Source organism: Callospermophilus lateralis, chromosome 17 (assembly GCF_048772815.1).
Source record: "Callospermophilus lateralis isolate mCalLat2 chromosome 17, mCalLat2.hap1, whole genome shotgun sequence".
NCBI lineage: Eukaryota > Metazoa > Chordata > Mammalia > Rodentia > Sciuridae > Callospermophilus > Callospermophilus lateralis.
This window is the reverse complement of record NC_135321.1, coordinates 67,440,744-67,467,224: the sequence shown is the minus strand read 5'-3', so window position 1 is coordinate 67,467,224 and position 26,481 is coordinate 67,440,744. Positions and strand designations below refer to the sequence as shown.

At 45.9% G+C, this 26,481-nt stretch overlaps 1 pseudogene across 1 annotated transcript in view; it reads right to left on the bottom strand.

Annotated features, from left to right (window-relative positions):
• LOC143382708 (E3 ubiquitin-protein ligase RNF213-like) overlaps positions 1-26,481 on the bottom strand; it is an 83,679-nt pseudogene that overhangs the window by 50,463 nt on the left and 6,735 nt on the right. The window contains exons 7-18 of the transcript XR_013154548.1: positions 26,180-26,377; positions 22,127-22,358; positions 19,630-19,685; positions 18,001-18,154; positions 15,005-15,166; positions 13,064-13,153; positions 12,300-12,422; positions 7,774-7,954; positions 5,330-5,503; positions 5,002-5,151; positions 1,454-2,190; positions 489-654 (exon numbers count right to left, since the gene is read on the bottom strand). The product of XR_013154548.1 is annotated as an E3 ubiquitin-protein ligase RNF213-like (transcript). The remainder of the gene's footprint in view (positions 1-488; positions 655-1,453; positions 2,191-5,001; positions 5,152-5,329; positions 5,504-7,773; positions 7,955-12,299; positions 12,423-13,063; positions 13,154-15,004; positions 15,167-18,000; positions 18,155-19,629; positions 19,686-22,126; positions 22,359-26,179; positions 26,378-26,481) is intronic.

Genomic DNA, 26,481 nt, shown 5'->3' with positions numbered 1-26,481 from the left:
ACGCCTCAGTGGCCAGCAGGAGGTGGTGTGTGAGTGCTGTCCCCGCTCCACCTCCTTGAACTTTCTTTCTTACCTCTCCTCCCCTGCCTCTATCTAGTCCACACAACCACACAGGCTCTTTCTAGTTCACACAACCACATAGGCTGCCCAGCCCTAGGCTGGAAGAGAAGTATACAGGTTACACAAGCTTACAGCAGCAACACCCCTCTGTGGGCAAGAGCATGCCTAGGCCTCTGGCAGAATGAGCTTGAAGGAGAAAAAGGAGTCAGGATGCTTATGAAAATGATGCCAGTGTCCACAGATGGAAAGAGCAACAAAGGAAAACAGTTTTAACAGAAGTCTGAAAAGCTGTCCTGATGCAAACTCCACTGTGGGCCTAGAAGCAGACACTGCCCCCGCAACCCAACACATGCAAATGATTGAGGCAAGACATCCTTAAGGTCAGGAACCCCAGTTGGCAAACACCTGAAGCTGAGCTCCCACCATACCTCTCAGCTCGTCGTGTAGCCAGCTGACCAGCTCCTTCTGCAGGGCCAGCTCCTCCAGACACTGGCGGCGGGACTCACTGATGTCCTGCAACAGCTTCTTGGCCTGGATGAGCTGAGGGCTAATCTGGTTCAGTCTCTCATGGTGGGTGGCCTTGAAATCATCAATCTGCAAGATGAAGCTCTGCTATGGGCTGTTCCAGCAACCACCCACACCTGCCCTCCAGTATGCCTGGACAAGCAGCTGCTATGGCAGAGCCTGACACATTCTTGCACCAAAGATAGCATGACCTCCACAGCCCTCCTTGCTAAGCTGCAGTTGCTACTGTCCCCAGTACCCAGGTCCTGTGAGGAAGCTTTCATAGACTTTGAAACCTGCTACTCACAGCAGCCCAGCCAGGTCCATGTTGTTAGCTTCTCTGGGGGGAGTTACTCACAGACTTACCGAAGGGTTCAAGTTTAGGTATAGACAATTCCACACTATGTGTTAAATTTTAAGCATTAACATACCTGCCTCTACTGAAAATCCACACACCTTAGAAATGTGAGACTAAGAAACAGGAAGAGATTCAGGCCTGAGCAATGTACCATTGGAGCAATTGCACAACAGGAGCAATGTACCATTTGGCATTCCCACTGCAACTAGGAGAGGTATCTGGACAGATGACAAAATATTTCCCTTTGTGCTTTCATAACCTAAAGAGATGAGATTCCTCTGGAAAGGGGTTGGTTTTTCTACCCTGAATTTTTGGTTCTCATATAGACCCGAGAAAACTCACTAGCTAAGGAACAGTCACACTGTCTCAAGCAAAGGTAAAAACCCAGGGCTTGGAATGTTCCAGACTTAGTGCAGCCCAGATGAGAGTCCATGGAGGGGGCTGCCTCACTGATTTTCCCAGAAAACCTGGGGCTTCTAAGGAGTCTGAGGTAGACCCCTACCTCCCAGGAGTCCCCAGAAAATAACTTACAAAGTTTATTAAAGTGTAAATAACACTGAAGTCACCAGTCAATCCAAAATCCTTTTTGAACTGCAAGATGACCTTGGCCGAGCTGATTGCCTGGTGTAGGCTATAGTACTCCTTGATCTGTTCAACACGCTCTGAGATCCAGCCCCTCTGGGCCTGGGGGTCTACTTCACACATGAAGTAGTCACCAGTCAATCCAAAATCCTTTTTGAACTGCAAGATGACCTTGGCCGAGCTGATTGCCTGGTGCAGGCTATAGTACTCCTTGATCTGTTCAACACGCTCTGAGATCCAGCCCCTCTGGGCCTGGGGGTCTACTTCACACATGATCTGGAGGTCTAAAGTCAGGTCATTGTATTTACCTACAAAGTCCTTGAAGAAGACATTAATTTCTCCAAAGGTGATCTCTCCTGACTTCAGATCCTGAAACAGTTTCATGAACCTCTGGTAACAAGGCGAGTACAAGTACTCATAGGCCTCTAAAAGCACAAGGGTTTGTCTTTCAGATTCTCCTTGGGGATGGCTTAATGACTCTGCAGCTTCTTCCCAGAAGATCTGGAAGATGTGGCTGTCCATCAGCAAGTCTATCCTTGCAGCCATTCTTTGGACCTCACGGTCCAGGTTGTAGTGAGTCATCAGCTTGCAGGCTGAGGACGCTGCCTGTCTCACCCTCATGGCTTCATTCAGTCGTTTGCAGTTCAGGTCTTCTGAGTGTCTTGCTTCAGTCTCTCCAAAATCCACTTTGGAAACCACAAGGAAACATGGAAGTTAAACTGCTAGACACGGTAGCATCTTATTTTACTTTCCTAGTATTTCTAATAACTTCTTTGAGAAAACACAAATTAATATTATTTATGGGATTTTTTTTTCTTAAGAAGAATTCATCCCTCCTCCCCTCCACCTTGCCATAGGATTGTTTATCAGTTTTCATGATAAAGAACAGACTGGAAGCTCTTGTGTGGATAGAACAGTTGGAAACACAAATCCATCTCCCTCCCAAATCCCATTCCAGTGACAGATTAGAAAATGCTTTTAAAACATCAAAACCAGCAGGAACAAGGACAGTAGAAAAGAAGCCCAATAACAACACAACCTGAGAAGTAGAAAGATGGCCACACCAGTGGCAAATAACACTTGGGGCCTGAGAACAGAGACCCTAAGGACACAGCAGAGGTGAGTTCAGCCAGGCCCAGCACAAGTTTCTGGCACTCAAGGACACTAGATGTTAAGGTCACCCTAGACTGGAGGAGGCAGAGAGGGAACTGGAATTGGGTTCAAAGTCTGTTTAAGAAGCAGTTGGCGAGAGTCCACCTCCACCATGGAGGCAGATGGGGGCTGCCCACCCCTTGTCAAGGGGCAAGAAGGACCAACTGCAGGGCTCTCTGGTCTGGAGGCTACTTCTAGACACACACCTGTCTTGGGCAGCTACAGAGGACAGGGAGTATTCAATCTAAGGACAAAGAGGATGACACAGTCACCAGGGCAGGAAAACTGGAATAAAAGTGGGGCTCACTCTCCTTCTCTCCCTCTTGGCTCCAGAAATCTGGCAGCAGGCAGGGGGTGCAAATATGACCAGCTCACAAGAGAAGCCTCAAGGACTAGGCAGCCACAGAGCCCAACAAGTCACAGCCCAGAAGCCCTTTGCCTGTCCATCCACCTGTGGGGACTGTCTTCATACAGACAAACGAAAATCTCCAATCAGAACAGAAAAAGTTTTAATGTGGGAAATATATCCAAAAAAGCCAATAAGGATTGTGTAGCTCAGTGGTAGAATGCTTGCCTAGCATGCGTTCAATCCTCAGTGCCATTAAAAAAATAAATAAATAAAAAATTTAAAAAAGCCTAGCATCCATCCCCAACATGCAAAAAAGGAAAGAAAGAAAGAAAGCCAACAGATAAAAGCAACTTGGATGAAACGGGAAAACATGCTGCAACCATGAACCACAAGAACATAGTATATAAATGAATATTTCAAGAGAAAAGGGAGGGGCTGGGATTGTGGCTCAGTGGTAGAGCATGCACCTAGCACATGTGAGGCACTGGGTTCTATCCTCAGCACCACATAAAGATAAATAAATAAAGGTATTATGTCCATCTACAACTAAAAAAAATATCTTTAAAAAAAAAAAGTTTTGGGCACGATGGTACACACCTGTAATCCCAGTGGCTGGCAAGGTTGAGGTAGTAGGATCACGAGTTCAAAGCCAGCCTCAGCAAAAGAAAAATAATAAACAACTCAGTGAGACCATGTCTCTAAATAAAATTCAAAAATAGGGCTGGGGATGTAGCTCAGTGTTCTAGTGCCCCTAAGTTCGACTCCAGTGCCAAAAAAGAAAAGAAAAAAGGGAGTGCCTTCAAATTAACTATATATAAGAGCTGAAATGAAGAATTCAATGCCCAGGTTACAGGAGGAGATTGAAGAGAAGGCTCAGGAAGTGAAGCCCAAGCAAGAGAGATGTCATGGGAGTCAGGCAACCATGCCAGGAGGCCCAGCAGCTGCTGATGTGCACCCTGCAACAGGGAAAGCATAATTAACCAATTCAGGAGAACACCCTAGAGCTCTAAGACTAGATCTCTGGCTGAGACCTGCCAGTGCCCCATCCTAGAGATGGAAAAGAGACCCAAGGCCAGGCACAGATTAATGTCAACTTCAGAACACTAGGGCCCGACAGTTCTCAAGAGCATCCAGAGAAGGACAACAAGCTCCATACAGAGGATCAGTAGCGAGAATGCATCTGACATCCCAATGCAGCACTCAGGCAGCACTCTGAAGGAAATTCTGGCCCTGGCCCAATGATCAACCTACAACAGGGGCATAGTTCTGTATCTGGCCTCCTGTGTCCCTGTCCCAGCAAGCAGTAGATGCCACCCTCTGTCAAACAGGAGTCAAGCACAGGCCAGAGATGCAGGACCTGCCCTACCAGCCCAGAGGCCAAGGCAACCCTGGGAGACAGAGGAGATTAAGGGCCAACTCCCCACTAGGAAAATAAGCCCTCTGTCCTGGGAGACGCTTCAGAGACATCCACTCAGATAGCTGGTTCAGTTTGGGGCTGAATTTGAAATAAACACAATGAAAAAGGGGAAAAGGAAGTACCAAGGCAAGAAATGCAATTCCACCAGCTACAGAAACTTTGTGCCAGAACCATGGAGTGGCCATGGTCCACCACACGGCTCGCCTGTGAATCCTATGTTCACACCATGGCGAAGGCCCTACCCTGAAGAAGGTACCAGTAACTCAGGACACCACTGGGAGTGACAGAGCAGCAAGCAGCCTCATGTTCAGGGCACAGACTGGAGAAAGATCTACACCTCCCCTCCTTGGGAAGCCAGCATAGGACACTGACACTGGGAAATTGGGGACATCGACGGGTGTAGAGGCACACAAACAAGAATGTACAAGGGAAGCTGCTTCCCTGGGCAAATGCATTGAAAACTGGGTCAAGAATGTTTTTTAAAAGCTTCTCCCTGAAAAATAAGGCCCCTCTATTGGTGGCCTGCTTCATCTCCGTGACAGCTCTCAAGGGTTCCTAGCGCAACTGTGGGAGCAGTACCTTGGATGAGATGCTTCACCTTCCCACACAGCCTCAGGAGGCTGTCCACCTGTCTCTTCTCTCTCATCAGAAACACGACTTCGCCCATCCTCCAGTCCAGTGTCTCTTCCATGTCACAATTTTTCTCTTGGAATGAAGAACTTTCTGTCTCTGGAAAATAATGACAAAGTCAGCCAAAGGAAACAAACTTCACGATATCCCTTTCTCTCCCTGGGAGTGCCCCACAGTCACCATCAGAAGGACAAGGAGGCCCCCACTTGGTGGTAGAGAGGAGGACAGCCAGCACACATGTGAACATAGGCTTCTTACCAGCCTGGCCTCAGCTCACCTAACTGCCACAGGTCCAGAAACTGACTTTTGTGCTTCAGGATCAGCTCCAACCGTCTGACCAATATGGGCCCATTCAGGACATCACCAGCAACCTCTGTGAAGACAGAGCTGGCGGCAGCCATCAGCCTCTTGGCGTCCTCTGTGATGTTGGCTAAGAGTTTCTCATCTGTCCCTGAGAAGATAAGGAGCACAATGAGCATGCGGCCCTCCCCTCTCCTTGCCATTAGAACCTCTCACCAGCCCCATGCCCACACGGCGCTGGCAGCAGTCAGTGGTGTTTCCAAATGCGCTGATGCCTCACTCAGCTATACCTGTACCTATGAGGTTCAGGTCTTAACCTAGGGCATCTCCTGTATGGGAGGAGGAGACCCTTCCAATGGCCAAAGTCAGCCAGGAGAACCACAGTGCTCAGGGTTGAAGTCCTGAGCCCATGCTACAGTGAACGTATTTCTTGAACTACATATGATATTCTTGGAAATTCACCTTGTGGGAGACCAACCTTGCACGTGACTGAGTCATACTCCCTGGCTGGGTGCTGAGGCACTCAGTCACAGAAATGTGGCAAAGCTTTCCCCATCCTTCTTGGGTTTGAGGGACAGTGCCTTGTGCATAGGTGTGTCTTGCTACAGCACCATGGGTGAAGTTATGCTCACCTATTCCTTTGTAATATAACCCCTTGCCCTGCTTAGGATAGAATCTTTCATGGAAGTGCCTGTGTGTGTCCCCTTCTCTTACTATGCCCTTGGATGTGGCCTACTCAGATGTCAGTCAACATGCTGACAACAGACATCATAAAGATAGACTCAGCCCCCTGAAACCTGACCCCTTGCCTCATTTGAATAGCTTCTCCTCAATAAAAGGGGTCAGCACGTGCTCTCGCTCTCTCTCTCTTCCTGCGGACCCTTAAAGTCAGAGGAGCCGTCACTGCGACCCCAAACAAAAAGGTATTTGTGTCTCTTTTATTTTATTTGGTGTACCCAGTCAGCCCAGTTCAACTGGAGTGATCCCTGAGCCTTTTAGTCACAAGTACAGAAACCCGGCACATCTGTCTTGAGAATCCCTACAGTAGTAGGAAAATAAACTGCAACAGGACAAGCTCACATCAAAGGCCACTCCACGGGTGCAGGGAAGCATCTGCACAGCACCCAGGAAGGAGGCAGATCCATGCTGCAGCTTCATGCTCTGCCTATCTTGTCTGCGGATCAAAACCTGGAACATGAGCTTTTGGAGCAACTAGAGGACAATATTTTAAAACATGACTAGTTTAACTGCCAGACTATTTATCTCACAGTAATATGAGGTTCATATAGTATTATGAGAAGACCAAGTTTATTTTTACCATAAAAAACAAAGACAAGGGGCTGAGGATGTGGCTCAAGGGGTAGCACACTCGCCTGGCATGCACAGGGCACTGGGTTCGATCCTTAGCACCACATAAAAATAAAATAAAGATGTTGTGTCCACCCCAAACTAAAAAATACATATTAAAAAAATTCTCTCTCTCTCTTTAAAAAAACAAAACAAAACAAAGATAACAGGGGGCTGGAGTGCAGCTTGATGGTAGTGTGTTAGGCTAGCAGGCATGAATCCCTGGTTCATCCCCAGCATCACCCCCACACAGAGTGTAGCTGAGATGACCTTCAGTGGGAGAATGGACCAACCCAGGCACATCCAGACAAGGGGACTTTACTCAGTGATAAAAGGAACGGAACCATGAAGCCAGGAAAAGACAAGGAGGAGCCTTAAATGCATGCTGTGGAGTGTAGCAGTGAACTCTTCCCCAGCAGGCTGCTGTGGCCCGTGCACACAGCAGCCACCTTCAGAACCACACACTACTCCTGCCTATGACCTGGTGTAGAACAGAGCAGCTGGTTTGGCTGAGACAATCATTGGCCCTGGGTTTTTATTGCCACACAAGTGCTTTCCCACTACAGGATTTGAATCTAGCAATTTACACATAAACCTGCACCATCAATTCCAGGGCAACGCACTTGGGAATGTGATGGCTGAAGAGTCACTTCATGTTGTGTTAGTTATCAATATTGGTCTCAAAATGTGACACATGAGCTTCACAGGGAGGCAAGCTGGGCTTGGACTGATTTCTAATCATTTGTTATCTTGGACACAGTGAGTCTCCAACACCCTGGTTAAGCAATGTGCCCTGGGTACTTCCATTCCCTCATCTGGAAATCAAGGGGCTTGGGGACTTTCAGAGGGGCTGCTTCAAGGACCGTGTGTCCCCCCAGGAGCACATATACAGCAGGCACTCAGCAGACAATGGTTCTAGTGTTAGAAGCTCTTTATGCCTAACACCTGCCTGGGCACCTCCATGCATCCTGCCTTTACCAAACCTCAGCACATGCAGGCTGAGGACCAGGTCAACTACCTTGCCTCTTCATTTGCCCAAGGAAGGACAGAAACTCCAACCAGTCCTACACACACCGTACAACTTGAAGAGCTGCTTCACATCAGGCCCCGTGAGCAGGTGTTCAAGAATCTCATCCAGGCCTTCCACAGACTCCCTGTTGTTCCTGGGTCAGGACTTGGTGATCACAGCAGACACAAGGCTGCCAAATTTCTGCAAATGATGACAAGAGACTCCCTCCAGTACACTGATCTGAGACTAAAAGAAAATGAATTAAAAGAGAGAGTTGAGAAGATTTTAGTGATTTGTCTTTTAATGACACAAGTTAGCACCCCAGAGCATTTCATAAATCTACTGAAGCTAGTTTTATAGTGCCTCAAAAAAAATAATAATACAGAAGAGAGGTTGAGCTACCCCCTGGTAGCTTGGTGTATTGGAGGCCCTGGGTTTCATCCACCATATTGCAAAAAGAAAAGAAACATAAAATACTAAATATTTCCTAGGGAATTTCCATTGTCCTGGCCTGGCTCCTTATGTGAGGTGCCGGAGGTTTGAAGATGCATACACATGCACAAACACACCCCTACAACCCCAAGTCACACACCCTCCCAGCTCATTGTCAGCTTCTGTATTTCTCTTAGACTTGCCTGTCATGAAAAATGCCAAAAACAAGATGAGGAAAACTTCACTACATCACAAACTGCCCTCAAACACCACAGACACTCCAATTCTCCTTCTGATGCTTCACCAAGAAACAAAACAGTTTTCTTCTTTGCATTCACATTTTTGTAAAAAAATGAAAAAGTTTCAGTGATCAATAAAAAACACAGGATGAACTAATAACAGGTACTTTTGACACTTAACAGGATAAAAGAAAATATTAATTAGCAATGAATAAAAAGTTATAGACCATAGGGAAGTAAGATTTATCCCAGGAATAAAACCATGTTTTTACATCAAAAATCAGTTAATAAGCCTGGTGTAGGGGCACATGCCTGTAATCCCAGCAGCTCACTAGGCTGAGGCAGGAGGATCACAAGTTGGAGGCTAGATTCAGCAACTTAGTGAGGCTCTGTCTCAAAATGAAAAACAAAAAGAGCTGGCAATGTGGCTCAGTGATAAAGCACCCCTGGGTTCCATCTCCAGTCCACACACGCAGACACAAAAACATGAATACATCATACTGATAGAAAAAGTGACACAACCATTGTAATAGATGCAGAAGAAGTATCAGGCAAAACTCCAAGAACAAGACCAGGACAGCCAATTTCACTCCTTTCACAGTGCCAGAGTTGCTATCCAGGGCAATTAGGTAAGGAAAAGAAAAACAAAAGTATTGGGATTGTAAAGGAAGTACTAACTTACAGGCAGATAACATGGTCATCTATGTCAAAACTTCAAAGAAGGTACTCTCCCACGGATACCCCGCTAGAGAAAAGAAATGAGCCTATAAAGCTGTAGGCCACAGAGACGAGGTGCTGCCCTTTTCCAAGTGCTAGTGATAAACAATCCAAAAACATATTTGAGAAAACAATTTTTTAAAATATTTTTGGGGCTGGAGATGTGGCTCAAGCAGTAGCGCACTAGCCTGGCATGCGTGCGGCCTGGGTTCGATCCTCAGCACCACATACAAACAAAGATGTTGTGTCCGCCGAATACTAAAAAATAAATATCAAAAAAAATTCTCTCCCCCCCCCCTCTCTCTCTCACTCTCTCTCTCTCTCTTAAAATTTTTTTTTAGTTGTAGATGGACACAATACCTTTATTTTATTTAATTTTTATGTGGTGCTGAGGATCAAACCCAGTGCCTCACAAGTGCTAGGCAGGTGCTCTACCACTGTGCCACAACCCCAGCCCTGAAAAACAATTTGTTACAATAGCAAAGGAATAAAGTACTTAGGAGTAAATTTCATAAAAGAAATGCAGACCTCACCACTTGCAAACTGCAAACTACTGTTGAAAAAACTTAAAGACCAAAATAAATGGGGAGACATTCCAGGTTCAGAAGCCATGAGATGTGACATTGTTAAGAGGTCAACACTCCCCAAAATGACTTACAGATTCAAAGCCATCCCTGTCAAAATCACAGCTGCTTTCCTTGCAAAAACTGACAAAATGATTCTAAAATTCATATGGAATCCCAAGAAATCCAGAATAGCAAACAATACAAAAAGAGGAGAACAAATCAGGAGAATTCATGCTTCTTGATTTTACGACCTACTGGAAAGAAATGGCAGTAGAGACATAGACAGATGTGAGGTGAACCCTCACAGCTGTGGCCAACAGACTTTTTGACAAGAGTGCCAAGATCACTCAAGGGGTGAAGTACAGTGCCTTCCTCAAATGGTCTGGAACAGATGGATCTCCACATGCAAGAGACTGTATCTGGACCCTTACCTCATACCACATAGAAAAAGAAACTAATGTTAAGAGCTAACACTCTAGAGCTTTCAGAGGGGGTTGCTCCATGACAGAGCACTTATTAGCATATAGTCCTAGGTTAACACTCAGTGCCAAAAACAAAATAAAAACCTTTTAGAGGAAGGCACAGGTAAATCTTCATGACCCAGGATTTAGCACAAGATGTCAAAATTACTAGCAACAAGAGAAAAAAAAAGACACATTGAATTTTTCCAAAAGTAAAAACCTTCCCAGGATTGGTGGGGCACACCTGTAATCTCAGCTACTCAGGAAGCTGAGGCAGGAATATTGCAAGTTTGAGGGCAACTTTGTGAGACTGTTTCACAAAATAAAAAATAAAAAGGGCTAGAGATGTAGCTCAGTGTTAGAGCACCCCTGGTTTCAATCCCTACTACTACAAAAAAGAGAGAGAAAAAAAGAAATTAAAAACTTCTGTGCTTCTAAAGAAAACACCAAGAGTGAAAGAAAATGCTGGCAGATCACATATCTGACCAGAGATTTGCACCTGATTATCCAAAGAACTCTCATAAGCCACAATAAAAGAAAGACATAGAGCCCAATTAACCATTTGAGGAAGGCACTGTACTTCACCCCTTGAGTGATCTTGGCACTCTTGTCAAAAAGTCTGTTGACCGCAGCTATGAGGGTTCACCTCACATCTGTCCATGTCTCCACTGCCATTTCTTTCTAGCAGACATTTGTCCAAAGACATAGAAAACAAAAATAGCCAAAAAACATACGAGAAGGTACCTGAGGTCATAGCTATCAAAGTCACCAGAGAAACCACTCCACACCCCCAAACTGCACAGTCACAGGTCTGAGAGCACAGGCTATGGGGGTGTGGAGAAGTCAGGTCCCTCCTAGGCTGGCAGCTGACATGAAAATGGTCCAGCCACTGTGGGAATGGGCCAGATAGTCCTTCAATCACACAGGTACCAAGTGATCCAGCCATTTCACCATAGGCGTAGAGAGTGTGAACAGCACATCCACACAAACCCATGTGTGGAGGTTCACAGCAGCAGACTGATAACAGCTATCAGGGAGAGCCTGGATGTCCACCACAGGACAAATGGAACATAAAAGCCCCCTGAGGCCATATGATGAGCAACATGTAGTCATGAAAAGGGACAAAGTACTGACAGGTGCTCCAGAGTGAATGACCTTGAACACATGCTCAACGAAGCCAGGCACCCAAGGCCACAGCCTGTGTGACTTCATTGCTGAGACACCTGAGTAGTCTGTAGAGGAGGAAGGAAGATTAGGTGCTACTGGGGAGGGGCTTGGGGCCAGCATGGTGGAGGGCAGACTCCGCAGCTGAAGGGCTGCATTTTCTTTCTGAGCTCATGAGAATGTTGCCAAGGAGACTGTGCTGGTGGCACCCACACCTGAAACACACCACTCCCCCCAAGTTTGGCTTCCAAGGGTGAGTGACAGGAGATGTGGCTACCATGTTACTAAAGCACTGAGCAAAGAACAAATGAAAGCCTTAGAAGTATTAGTTAGGTAAAAAGACTAGAGCCTGTTTCCCTAGAAAAAGTGAGCTCTGCTTCTCACGACTCCACTGGCCAGCAGTGTGCAGGACATGAAATATCCAGCAAGAAATACAGAAGGACCCTGGGAGCCTCAGGGTACTGTGTGGGGAATGTGCCGGGGCAGAACCTCCTCCCACTTTGCAGAAAAAAAGCTAAGTGAAACGACAGAATCTTTCCCCTCTTTTTCTGCAGTGTTGGGAATAGAACCCAGGGCCATGCTGGGAAAGTGTTCTACCCCAACAAGGATGGAGTCTATTTAACTTCAGAAGCTTCCTTCCATAGATGTTTTGTCAACCTTTGGGGTCATTTCCTGCATATCTGTTGGGCAAGAGTTAACAGACCACAAACAAACCAGTGGCAACGATCACAATGGCAACTGGAGGCACAGTCCACCAGATCAGCTGCACGATGGCTTGTTGAGTGTGGCTGTGGTTTTGCACAGGGTTCTGCAGCAGGAAGCCAAGTTGCATGTCAAGGAGTGGGTAGAGAGCACTGGATTGCAGCATGAGGCCCAATCCAGGGAGGGGGCACCAAGGACCCAATCCTGGTCAGCACAGGCCTTGGAATTGGCAGGCACTTAAGGCCTGGAGCTGTCCATGTCAGCAAGCATCTGTGAACCCAAGCATGTTTCCCAAGAAGAGATTAGTCACCTGGCAGGCAGAGCTCACAGCTTCGATGACACACTTCTCAAAGCTCTTGGCCACACTGTCCTTGAGGCCAGTGGCATCCCAGTGAGGGCTACAGAAGGCAGAGATCTGGGAAAGGGGTCTCTCCTGCAAACACGGAGGTGGGTGGGGGTATAAGTGCCTGGTTGTTCTGACTCCCCTCCTCCCTGCCCTACACTAAGCATGTCCTCCCTGCCCCTCACTAGAAGATTAAAGATGAAACCAAGTTAGTCTCTTCTCATATTGCAAAAAAAGCAACCAGAATAGCAGCTTGTAAAAACATGCAAATTTTGAAAAAGAGCCATTTTTCCTTTCTTTTGTCTTCCTAAAAACATCCATTTAATCAGATCCATATAAAATATTCATGGAGAAACCAACTTTTCTGGGTCACAGACCTTCATTCAAAATGAAGGGCATTTTTTGTTTGTTTATTTCCTCCATGTCACTGTGTTTAATAAGGCTCCTGCCACCAGCAGGTCCCTTGGAGCACCTATACATGGAGGGCTTGATGACACGTATGTCTAGGGCCCCAATAAGAGCACAATCCCATTCCCTGACTCTTTTCAAGAACGTCACACTAGAACTCTGAAATGTTTCTGAGGTCAAACTGCAAAGCCCTGATCAGAAACAGAAATGCAAAGCTTGGGTGGATCCCAGGGTCTGTACATGCTGTGCTCTGCTTGTAGCCCCAGGTGCCGCCAGCAGTCTGGGCTCATCACCATGTTGATGGTGTTCTCCATGTCTGGTACCTTCTTGAGCCTCCCTTTCATGTCCCCCAGCAGCGACTCCTTCCAGTCATACTCTGCAGGAAAGTTTATTTCCACCAGCCGCCGCCAGATCTGCAAAACCCACATGTTAAGTGACAGCCACAGGGACAAGTAAACACCACAGAGATATCCTACAGAAAAGACAGCAATAACAAGGCATGGGAGCACCTGTGGTCCCAGTTGCTCAGGAGGCTGAGGCAGGGGGATCTTGAGTCCAAAGCCAGCCTCAGCAACTTAGTGAGGCCCTAAGCAATTCAGTATGACCGTCTCTTGGGCCATGTGGGGTAGAACACGCCTGAAATTCCAGCTACTCAGGAAGCTGAGGCAGAAGGGTCACAAGTTCCAGGCCATCCTGGGCAACTTAGCAAGACTCTGCCTCAAAATAAAAAATAAAAAGGTCTGGGAAAGTTTATTTCCACCAGCCACCACCAGTGTAGCTCAGTGATAAAGTGCTCCTGGGTCAGTCCCCAGTAGGAAGGAAGGAAGGAAGAAAGAAAAGGCATGATGGGATGTGGGTGTGCTCAGGTTCTAGGGCATCAACATTTCTGTAGGTGCTCATGGTCCCAGGGTGCCTTTGCCATAGGACTTTTGATGGACAGAGCTGGCAACTATCTAAAATCATGAGTTCCTACTGCTATCTCTAGCTCCTTCCATACCATAGAGCTCTTGTCCCTCTTACTCCCTATCTCCATTTTCCTGACTTCCAACAATACCAACAGCACATCCATCTCCCCAGACCTTGGTAAATTTACTTGTAAAACAGGAATAACAGCAGCAATCACCTCAGAGTAGATGTTTAATTAATTTCATTTTTTTTATCATTACTACTGCACTTAGAATCATTCTTTCTGGCTGGGCACAGTGACACATGCCTGTAATCTCAGTAGCTGAGGAGGCTGAGACAGAAGGATCATGAGTTCAAAGCCAGCCTCAGCAATGGCTAGATGCTAAGCACTCAGTGAGACCCTGTCTCTAAATAAAATACAAAATAGGGCTGGGGATATGGCTCAGGGGTTGAGTGACATTGAGTTCAATCCCTGGTACCAAAAAAAAAATATTTCTTGACAGTGACTTCACAGCTACCCCGTCACTTATGCTTAACACCTGGGGATTATACCACTTAGAATCCTGGAATAATATTTAATAATCCAATTGTGTTTTCCTGGGATTTCAGTCTGTTTGGAGAGGATTTTTTTCCTTCATTAAAAAGAACAACCCTCTAGCCTGCAGCCACCCTTGTCCATACAGTTGGGGTACCCCTGCCTAACATCACAATGAGTCTTGCCACCAACTCTGTGTGAAGACACAAGCAGGTTCCAGAGTCTCCCTGGAAGACTGTGGCTCAAGGGGGACAACCTTCCACTTCCAGGACAAGGAAAAGGCAGCCAGGCTGGACAGCAGGCCTGGGGTGGGCAGGACCTCCCACTCTACCTCCTCCCCTGCAGCCCTCTAGGGACTCAGGCTCCAGGATCCCACCGGCTCTCAGCTGTCTTCTCCAGCACTGGGGTGACTATTGTGGAATCCTCCCCATGTCCTAGGTTTTGGAGGAGGAGTCCACTCTATCAAACGGCTTCACTCAGCTGCCAGCTAAAGGTGCTTCCTGTCATATTGACCTTCTGTTTCCAGTACCACACAGCTGGCTTGCAGCCTCAGACCTGAAGCAGAGCCTGAAGGTCCTCCTGGCAACTCTGCCTCAGCGTGACTGCACCCCATCACACTGTACCATAGAGCCACTGACCCTCTGCCAGGTAAAGGAGGAATGTTCCTTCCTCAGAGTAGGGGCCAGGGCCTGAGGCAAGGTTCAGGATAAGCCCAGGCCTCCAGGCCAAGGCATTGTTGGTCTGGTGATTGGTGACAGGACACAACTGTGTGACTCCCCACTCTGTTGCCTGAAGAGGCTCTGCAACCTCAGGCAAAGCTCACCTGGATCTCCTCGGGGTAGGTGAAAAGGATAGTGGAACCCTTCTGGAACATTCTCTTTGCTAACACTGTGCACAGCCAGGATCTTGTGGTGGCCAGGACACCCTGGAGGAAAACTGTCAGGAAGCTCTTCTGGGCTACGGCTCCCAGGTCCTCTGCAACATCCTGTGGGCACATGAGAGAAGTTTTACCAGCTCTACTCTGCTGCTCCCCACACCTGAGCCACCTCCTAGCTCCATGCTTGTTGGAAGCCCACTGACACACGCACTGTCATTTCCCCAGTACCCTGGGCTCCCATGAAAGGGGCAACATGGGAGAGGAGGGGAGAAGGTATGGGTGTTACAGGTCTCCAAGCTGACTCTGCCTCACCAAGAGCTTCCAGTAGCGGGGGTACACACAAGAGCCCTGTGCTTTCTCCAGATTGAGTGAGAAGAATGCACCCATGAGCAAAGAGCTTCCAGAGAACCCTGAACCAGTAGGTCATGCAAACTCCCAGCTCCCACTCTAGGGAGGCCAGCCCAGTTCTCTCCCCAGGGCACTCTGCAGGGACAGCTACTGTCTGTCTCCTCCTCACCTCTACCACCACACCAATAGAACTACCCCCTTTCAGGTGATCCAACACTCCCAAGTCCTCTCTCTCTTTGCACTCCAGAGGTACCTGCCATGGAGCACATGCAACTCCAGAGGCCCTGAAGGCTGCATAGTGTGTGCTCTTACAGAGCTCCATAAAACCTGGGTCTGTTGACTCCTTCCCCCATCGAGGCTCACAGAACCACCCTGGGGCCTCCATCTTGGCAAAGTGACAAGGTAGATGGCAGACGCCATTCCTGCTATAAGAAACCAACTAGAGTGGAAGAGATGACCCATTCAGACAGCAGGAAGAGCATGGTCCTCAGCCATAGTAAGTGCCAAGGTGGAGAAACTCAAAGAGCCCGGGAGGTATACCAACAACAGGAGAAGGGACTCGGGCTCCAGGCAGGTGACCAGAGCACAAGGCACAGGTGAGAGCAGGGCAGAACAGCACTGAGGTTTCTCAAAGGAAAATGAAACAGGGTACCCTTGTATGATGTCCCTGAATACCTTCCAGAACAATCTGGACACCCCAGCAGGGCATTTCCCTAGTGCTAAGCCTCAGACATTCCAAATCCAAAAGCAGCCCAGCTATATACTGACCCATCCTTGTGGAGGTTCTGTGTTTGGGATTGGGGTCCCTGATAACTTCATGGCTATGATATGATTGTTGCCTGGGAAAGTTTCTGTGCAAAGGCATAGGATGCCCGGTTGCTATGGTAATGCCCTCCACGCTACAGTCTTATCAGCTTCAATCTTAATCTTAGGCATATAACTCCTGGGAATAAAGGAATTTGTTTGCTTGATAACTACAATGTTTCACCAAGCTCTGGTGCTCCTGGATCTTCCCATCTTACAGTAACATCAGACAATGGACTTTCTTGAGAGCTGCACATAGCTCCTGACATTGCATATTACAACTGTAAAATGTAACTGCAGAATAAGCAACCTTACTGATATGCTAAACAATAATGTAGTTATGATACTAATGACCTAATGTGACTTATTGGTATGAATAAATGTGTCTGCTGGGAAAAAGTCCACTTTGCCACCTTCCCTGCCTCTGTACCTTGTCTCTGCGTCTCCTCTTTATTATTATTTCTTTACATATCCTGGTGTCATCCAGGATTGAACAGAGGTAGTCAATAAATGAATTACGGAACAACCCTGAGGCTGAACAAACAGCAGGGCCCTGAACTGTGCTTTGACCCTCATGGTAGTCACCCAGCTGCTGACCACCTGACAAGAGGCTACCACATGCCCAGGCATGTTTTTGCTTTGGTCAATTTTAGCACAGCAAAATTTTGTTTTTGCAGAACAGGTAGAGTATTTGTGACCACAGATCTGGGACCCCAAAAAACAATGAGGACACTTCCTTCTGCAAAAAAGTAAACCCTAAATAACTGACAAACTTCTCAAGCACCATCTATTGGGAGCTGGCACCAATCTGGGATAGATGAAATAGTACCACTTGGGAGAAAGCAGACACCTTATCAGTGAAATTCATTCTTAGCACCTATAATCCCAGAAGGATGAGGTAGGAGGATTCCAAATTCAAAGCCAGCCTCTGAAACTTAGCAAGGCCCTAAGAAACTTAGCAAGACACTGTCTTTAAATGAAATACAAAAAAAAAAAAAAAATGGCTGGGGATATGGCTCAGTGATTAAACATCCCTGGGTTTCAACCCTGGTACTGGGGGAAAAAAATCATTCTTAGAGTGTGTCTGTGGTATATTAAAGAAGAAAGGGCTGAAAGAATAAGGTGAAAATGTAGACGACCATCTCCATCTGTAACATTACAGTTTTGATGTGCAAAAACGTTAAAAAAAGAATTGCCCTGAGACACCACTCTCGACTACCCACAGCAGAAGTTCAGGACCCACAATGGAAAAGCTGCTCAGCAATGCAAAGCTCCTGATGCAGCTGCAGGGACGCTGCCCTGAGACACGGGTGAGAGAACAGAGTGTGAAGGCCAGGGGCAGCCGAGCTCCAGTGGCAGGAATCAGAGTGAGGTTCCCTCTGGGAATGAGGGCGAGGATGACTGCACACTGAGGGGCACAGGGGCCTGAGCAGGGCAGCAGGACATGGCCTCTGCTGCCATGGTGTGTTGCTACATGAAGGGAAGAGTCTGGCGGGGAAGAAAAGGCACAGACATGTGTTTTTGGGGGGTAAATGGGCTCTAGTTTTCTGTGAATAATAGAATCTAGGAAAATGGAGGGGTCATCTTCTTGGCGAGGCCAAGGGCGAAGTGTGTAGTTTGCATACAATGGAACCCAGCATGTAGGAAATGCCAAATGAATACCTGACAACTGACTATACCACTCTGTCTCATCCAGCCATCCCAGAACCCCCACATTCCCTTCTAAATCAGGCTACATAGAATCCAGGACCTCTCCTGGGCATGACATTTCATCCATAAATCCCACTCACCACTGGAGGTCTAAGTCTGATGACTCTGTAAATGACCTCAGCAGACAAGGCAGGAATCTCATAAAACCTCAGGCATTTGGTGATCTTGCAGACAGCTTGATGGAGCTTCAGGCTCACAGTCAAGTAGGACTCTAACGAGATCTTCTCAAGAATCCTACCAACCAGGAGTCCAGAGAGCTCATTTAAGTCATTGGGAAATGAGAAAACAATACCAATTATTAATACCAGTCCCTTTCCTTTTAGATATACAAGTATGCATGTACTCATAGCTTCTCAGGAGGCTGAGGCAGGAGGATGGCCAAGTTCAAGGCCAGCATCAGCAAATTAGCAAGGCCATATCTCAAAATAAGAAATAAAAAGGGATGAGGACGTGCTTAGTGGTAGAATGGGTTCAATCCCCAGTATCACAAATAAATTAATTACTTAAAATAAAATAAATGACCTACAAAAGTAAGGCAAGTAAGGCATACCCTTCCAGGATATCATTAAATAGGTCTTAAAGCTGTGACTAAGATAAAATGGTAACACAGTCCTTTTGTCTTAGCTCAGCAGTTAAAACTCTATCAAAGCAAGTTAAAATATTTGTAAATACATTCCCTTATTCAAAAAATAGCAAGGGATGAATATTTCCAATATTAAAATATGAATAACTTAAGAAAAATCAGAGAGGTACAGGAGAGAGGGAGGGAGGGAGGGTGCTAGAAGAGGAGTGTGCGCTGCAGATAGAATTTCTTCCACCTGGTGTGACCGGGTTTCACATTTACTGACTGACAGCTTGGTGATGTGAGAAAGAACCCTGCAAAGTCACAGGGGCTTGCCACAAGTGGGGCCCTGTGCTACGCTCCACATCCAGACACCCCAGGGGCTCAGAGAAGGGAGAGTAGCAGTGCTGAGAGGCTCCAGGAACACCCAGGCCCCTGGTGCACATTACTGTTCTGCATTTCACGTGCTGTTCCTTCAGGTGGCAAAGGTCACACACAGGTGCAGGAGTAAATTATTCTGCAAGGCCACCTTTGATTTTTGTTTTAAACGGGCCCAACTTTCAAAAACCATAGAACTAATTGTTAAAAAAAATGCAGGACACATACATCTGCTCTATGACAATGATCATTTAAAAATATGTGAAAACAAGGCTGGGGATGTGGCTCAAGCGGTAGCGTGCTTGCCTGGCATGCGTGCGGTGCTGGGTTCGATCCTCAGCACCACATACAAATAAAATAAAGATGTTGTGTCCACTGAAAACTGAAAAATAAATATTAAAAAATTCTCTCTCTCTCTCTCTCTGAAAAAAAAAAAAAAAACAATGTGAAAACACAAAAGCCAAAAGGTTGGGTAGGAACAAAGCAAAATCTCAGCACCCAAGAGCTGTTATTTGCTTTTCTTTTTTGTAGTGCTGGGTACTGAACCCAGGCCTTGCATACACTAGGCAAGTGCTCAACCCCTAAGCTACATACACAGTCCTGCTCTTTTCCTTTAAGACAAAGAAAATGAAAAAAACCCATATGGCTGGATTGGCAACTGCAGAGGACACTGGAGCACTTGCTGGTATACCACCCTCCCACTTTGACACAGGCAGCCCACACCACATAGGAGCCCACACAGGGGTACTGCACCAGCTGCTCTACTTACACATCCTGAATGATGTCCACAAGGTGCATCAGCATTTTGAAAACATTCCCGACATGCTAAGGCAGGAAAGAGAAAGGGAAATATGAAAAGTCCAAGAAGGAGACAGCTGTCTGTGCCGAGAAGGGAGAAGGGCATAGGGACTTGTCCTGGTCTCCTTGCACACAAGCCTTCAAGAGCCAATCTTCATATTCCACCTGTGAAATGCATGCTGTAAATTTAAGCCATTTTCTTTTTCTTTTTATTGGGTGGGGTCCTTTTCTTTGTCTTTTCTTTTTTGAAACTGGGGATCAAACCCAGGGCTTCGCATATGCAAGGCAAGTGCTTTGCCACTGAGCTACATCCTAGCCCTTATATCATTTTCTTTTTTAAAAATTAACTTATTTACTCTAATTAGGTATATATGAGAGCAGAATGTATTTTGATTCATTGTACACAGTTGCAGCACAACTTTTCATTTCTCTGGTTGTATATGATGTAGCATCATACCATATATACAGTCATACATGTACCTAGGGTAATGATGTCCATCTCATTCCACCATCTTTCCTGCCCCCATACCTCCTCCCCTTCCCTCCCTCCCCTTTGCCCAAAGTTCTTTCATTTTTCCCATGTGACTCCTCCACCCCCAGCATTATGGATCAGCATCCACTATTCAGAGAGAACATTCAGCCTTTGTTTTTTGGGGATTGGCTTACTTTGCTTGGCATGATATCCTCCAACTCCATTCATTCACCTTCAAATGCTATAATTTTATTATTTTTTAATGCTGACTAATATTCCATTGTGTATATATACCATAGTTTCTTTATCTATCATCTATTGAAGGGTATTTAGGTTGATTACACAATTTAGCTATTGTGAACTGTGCTGCTATAAACATTGATGTGGCTGTGTCACTATAGTATGCTGATTTTAAATCCTTTGGGTATAGACCAAGGAGGTGGATAGCTGGGTCAAACGGTGGTTTCATTCCAAGTTTTCTAAGGAATCTCCATATTGCTTTCCAGATTGGTTGCACCAATTTGCAGTCCTACCACCAATGTATGAGTGTACATTTTCCCCCATATCATCGTCAATACTTATTGTTGTCTGTATTCTTGATAACTGCCATTCTGACTGGAGTGAGATGAAATCTTAGTTTTGATTTGCACTTCTCTAATTACTAGAGATGTTGAACAATTTTCATATATTTGTTTATTACCGATTGTACATCTTCTTCTAAGAAGTGTCTGTTCAGCTCATTTATTGATTAGGTTGTTTGTATTTTTGGTGTTAAGTTTTTTGAGTTCTTTACATATTCTGGAGATTCATGCTCTATCTGACATGCATGTGGCAAAAATTTGCTCCCAAAACGCAGGCTCTGTTCACCTCACTAATTGTTTCTTTTGCTGAGAAGAAGCTTTTTAATTTGAATCCATCCCATTTATTGATTCTTGATTTTATAATTTATGCTTTAGAGGTCTTGTTAAGGAAATCAGGGCCTAATCTGATGTGATGAAGATTTGGGCCTACTCCTTTCTCTATCAGGTGCAGGGTCTCTGGTCTAATTCCTAGGTTCTTGATCCACTTTGAGTTGAATTTTGTGCATGGTGAGAGATAGGGATTTAATTTCATTTTGTTGCATATGGATTTCCAGTTTTCCCAGACCATTTGTTGAAGAAGCTATCTCTTCTCCAATGTATGTTTTTGACGCCTTGTCTAGTGTGAGATAACTATATTTATGTGGGTTTATCCCTATGTCTTGTATTCTGTACCATTGGTCTACATGTCTATTTTGGTGTCAATATCAAGATGATTTTGTTACTATGGCTTTGTAGTATAGTTTAAGGTCTGGTATTGTGATGCATCCTGCTTCACTTTTCTTACTAATGATTGATTTGGCTATTCTGAGATGCTTATTTTTCCAAATAAATTTCATTATTGTTATTTCTATTTCTATGAGGAGAGACATAGGAATTTTAATTGGAATTGCATTCAATCTGTATACTGCTTTGGGTAATATAGACATTTTGACAATATTAATTCTGCCTATCCAGGAGCATGGGAGATCTTTCCATCTTCTAAGGTCTTCTTCAATTTCTTTTTTTAGTGTTTTGTAGTTTTCATTGTTGAGGTCTTTCACCTCTTTTGTTAAATTGATTCCCAAGTCCTTATTCCATTTTCTTTACCTCAAAAAGTATAAAAGGAAAGACAGCAACTATGAAACATGTGACGTTAACAGCACCTTCTAACAGTCATAAATAACAAATGGCTACCGTTGTCTTGTGCTCTATTTACTAAACCAGAATCTACTCTGGGAATTCAAACTTTAACCCTAAGAAATAGTGACTTCTTATTTCAGCAATTCTCTGATTATTTCTCGGCACTACCCCCAACTTCCCTTCAAAACAGAAGACCCACAAGCATTCAATGTTCAGTTTGTAACCTGCTTTTACTAAGCAGGTTACAAACTGCTTAGTAAAAGCAGGTTACAAACTCCCAATTCCCAACCACAAACCTCCAAGAGATCTTCTGAGATCTTAGAGATCTTCTGAAGCCGTTGCAGCCTGTAGTGAGTCCCTAGAAAACAGTCCAGGACCCGAGCAGGCATGAGACTCAAGTATTCATTGGAGTTTTCCATATAGGGAACGAGGCTTCCCAGAGGCAGCAAACTGAACCAGGATCGAAAGAGATACTCATCCACACACAGCAACTGCTTCCTGCTCTCCATGAAGTCAAGAAACTGGCTCCTGAATGAGGAAACCGGGACAGAGACCAGGGCAACAGTGAGAGCGCTGAACAGACTCAAGACAAGGAAATGCAAGGCTGGGAAGGTCCAGAATGCTCAGATTTTAAAGATGATATCAACGCATCGTGGAACCAGACATACAGAGCGAATCAAATGAAAACTGAAAAAATAGCGAAGTGTGTGGCACACCTGTGATCCCAGCAACTCAGGAGGCTGAGGCAGGAGGATCACAAGTTCAAAGCTACCCTCAGCAACTTAATGAGGCTTGTCTCAAAAAGTAATTAAAAAGGAGTTAGGGATGTGGCTCAGTGGTTGACACCTTTGATTTTCAATCCTTGACACCAATAAATAAATAAATAAACAAACAAATAAATAAAAATAATTTCTATTTAGCTTTCATTTTAAACGGTTCCAAAAATAGAGAAGAGATGAGAACAATTGAGCTCATTGCCTTCATCCCTAAAGACGGCACCTGGCTCCCAGTGGACAGGGAAGGCAAGGGGACAGGGCACTCCACACATGGCAGTTATCTGTGTGTGGAAATGAGTACAAAGCTGTTTTCATGTTTAATTCAGATTTATTTTAAGTTTTAAGTTTTACACTCTTCTCTTAAATTGGATTTAAAAAATTTTTGTGTGGTGTTGAGGAGGCAACCCAGGGCCTTGCCCATGCTAGGCAGGCCTCTGCCACCGAGTGCCCCCTTCAATTTTTCTTGTGTAGGTTGTGCTTTCCACGTCTTCTCTGAAGAACCTTTCCTCACTCCAAGATGAGGTTATTTAGAAGCAGCGTGCTGTTAACACATCCAGGCATGTAAGGATTTTCCACCTGTTCAGCTGTGGTTAGGAACCTTGGACTGCAGCACCTTCAAGGTACTGAGAGTGGTCCAGCTCAGAATGCAGCCTGTCTTGTTGCATGTGCCCACAGGCACACCTGAAAAAGGCATGTGGCCTGCAGGGCACTGAAGCCCCTGGGGGCCACCTGGGTTTGGCTGGTCTACAGCTTTCTCCCCAATGTCCATACCATATTTATTCTCCTGCCATTTGCTCCAGAGGTATGGATCTGCCTGCCCCTCCTCTTAGGCTCTTGGTGTGGGATTGGATTTGATTCTCCACACTGGGGGTTAGTCGTTCTTTAAACCTTTGTTCTCCATTCCTCTGTGAATCCTGCTCTGACTCTTTTATTTTTATGGTGTTGAAGATGGGACCCACGATCCCAGCCAAGCTAGATAAGTGCTCTGTCACTAATCCCCAGCCCCAGCCCCTGCCCCAGCCCTGTTCTGACTTTTACATATTGCTTAGTATTCCAATGTATCATTTATTTAGCTTGGAGTTTTGCATCTCTGAGTCCACTTTCTCCTGCTCAAGCACAGTTCTCAGTGGGGGCAGGGGTGTTCAAGCTCCCACTACCAACCAAGGGACCCTGGCAATACCAGGAAACACAAATGCCTCTAAGAACTGGGGAGGGTGCAAGACCAGCAGCACCTTCCAGGTGGGGGCCAGGCACACTGCTCGACATCCTACAGTACACAGGATGGCCTCCACCACACAGAATGGCCTGGTCCCCAAAATACAACAGTGCTAACTTCAGGAAATCATGCCTAGAATTACTTTAGATAGTGGTTTTTAAAAGTTAATTATTGCTATTATGATTTTTTTTGTAATGGGGAGTGAACCTAGGTGCACTGAACAACTGAGCCACATCCAAGGCCCTTTCTTAAATCTTATTTTGAGATTTAAAGTTGCTCAGGCTGGCCTTGAACTTGTGATCCACTTGACTTGGTTTCCCAAGTCTCTGGAACTTCAGGACTGTGCTACCACACCTGGCTTACCTGGCTTAAAAGTTATTTTTTTTAATGATAGTACGCTCAAACTGAATTTTACCATTTCAGCCATTCTCCAGTATATACAATGGGTCAATGACATCACATTGTCACACAACCAAACTCTAGAACTTTTTTCATCTTGCAAAACTGAAACTCTATCCTCATTAAAGACTAACTCCCCTCCCCCAGCCTCTGGCAAGCCACACTACTCTTTCTCTGAGTATAAAGATGCTAGGGACCTCAGGGGTGGAATCACATGGTAATCGTCCTTCTGAAGTCTGCTTTGGTGTTTTAGCTCAATGTCCTCAGCACAGGTCTGCACTGCAGCATGTGACTGAGCCTGCCTCCCTGCCAAGGCTGAGCACCCTGTACCAATGCCACCTCTCCCTCCTCCATTCACCCTTCCACAGTCCCCTGGATTCAGTGAGTCTTTTCCCCAGCTGCCTTAGAGAAAGTCTTTCTTTGGTGCCCTGCAGCCTTGACTGTGCCAGATGTGAATGGCCTGCCCCTGTTCTGCCTAGAGACTGCAGGCTCTGTGAGATGGTGCTCTCTGCCCTGGGAAAATCAAGAACGATCCTCCCTCTTTCCTCTGGCCTCTTTCTCCTCTTTACTCACCTGGATTTCACCCACAGACCTCAGAAGCTCTGTTCTTTTCTTTTCCCATCTGCGACTTCTCTGTGTGAGCATGACATTTCTATTGCCCAGTCCTCCAGTCCTCCGGTTCTCGGCCCCTTCCCCCAGCTGTCTCCAGGCTGCTGCTGAGCCATCAAGAAGAGTCTCCATCCCCACTCCAAGTGTGGCCTTCCCACTCAGCTATTTTCTTAATACCTATGGTTTCCACTAATCTTCTGAAATTCCCCATCTGTTTGTGACAGATTGTCCACTTTTTCTGAAGGTCCTCTTCAATACTCCTCACAGTTGTTCTTTTTAAAAAATATTTATATATTTATTTTTTAGTTGTAGTTAGACCCAATACCTTTATTTTATTTATTTATTGTTATGTGATGCTGAGGATCAAACCCAGGGCCTCACATGTGCTAGGCGAGTGCTCTACAGCTGAGTCATAATCCCAGCCCCCTCATGGTTGTTCCAAACACCCTCCCTGAATCCCCCCACCTGGGCCGTCTATGTGTTTCACCCCTTAATTCCTCCCTGTGCAGCAGCTTCTTCTCAGGTCAGGAGTTATGAGGGAGAGGAGCCAGGGCTTTGCTGTAGCTTTAGTGAGACTCAGTTCATGGAAACTTTCCATCCTTTGACAACAGGGCCACAGTACCCCTGGCAGAAGCCAGAATCTGAGCATCCATAGCAACTGGCTCTTATCTCCCTCTTCAGCCTTCAGCAAGCTCTATGCATCCACGTCTCGGGAACAGTGACTTTTCCAATTTTCAGTCCCTCTCCCCACTGGATGGCCACTGTCTTGTACACACTGTAGGGCCCAGTGAGCCCATGGTCACTGTCTCTGTACTCTTGCCCACCAAGACTTCCACACTCTATGAGGCCTGAGCCTCCCACCCCACGGGGCAGTGCACCACTCTCACAATCAGAGAGCAGACTGTGGAAGTCCTCTGCTTCTCCCAGGCAGTTCTCTGGCCTGAGACTTAAGGCCAGCAAAAGGAGGATCTTGCTCTAAGCTCTACCAAAAATACATTCACCACCCCCAAAAGGGAGCCAAAAGGCAAGGTCAGAGGCCATGAACTAAGGTTTGCAGTACTGGGGGTTGTGTCCTGGGACACACAGAGGTGCTAAGTGTCTGTCACACAAATGAGTAAACATACATTAATACAGTTAAACAAGAAAGACTGCCCAGCGCAGTGGCCATTCCTGTGATCCCAGTTGATAGAGACAGGAGGATCACAAGTTCAGGCCAGGCCAGGGAACTTAGCAAGACCTGTCTCAAAAATTGAAAATTTAAGAAAGGACTGGGGATGTAGCTCAGTGTCAAAGTGCTAAAGAATCATTATTCCAAGATGCGCTTATATAAATACAGCTTTACAACTTACTTATTTAGCCATTTTTCCTGAAACTGAAAGAAGGAGATTCCCTTGAGGCCAGCCCAGATGTCCTCAGGCTGGCTCACAAAGTCCTTTCTTGGAGGGGCCAGCTGCATACAGTAGTGCAGGACAGGGAGGATGCCCAGCCAGTCGACAACTCTTGCATTTATGCACCTTTAGCACAGGTTGACCAAGTACTCTTGCCATCTGGAAGAGAACCAAGACCTAATGTGAGCTGTGGTTGGCTGTGTCTGACCTGCTCTATAGTCTGATGTCCAAGGAGGGAAAGAAAAGCTACTTGTATCCAGCAG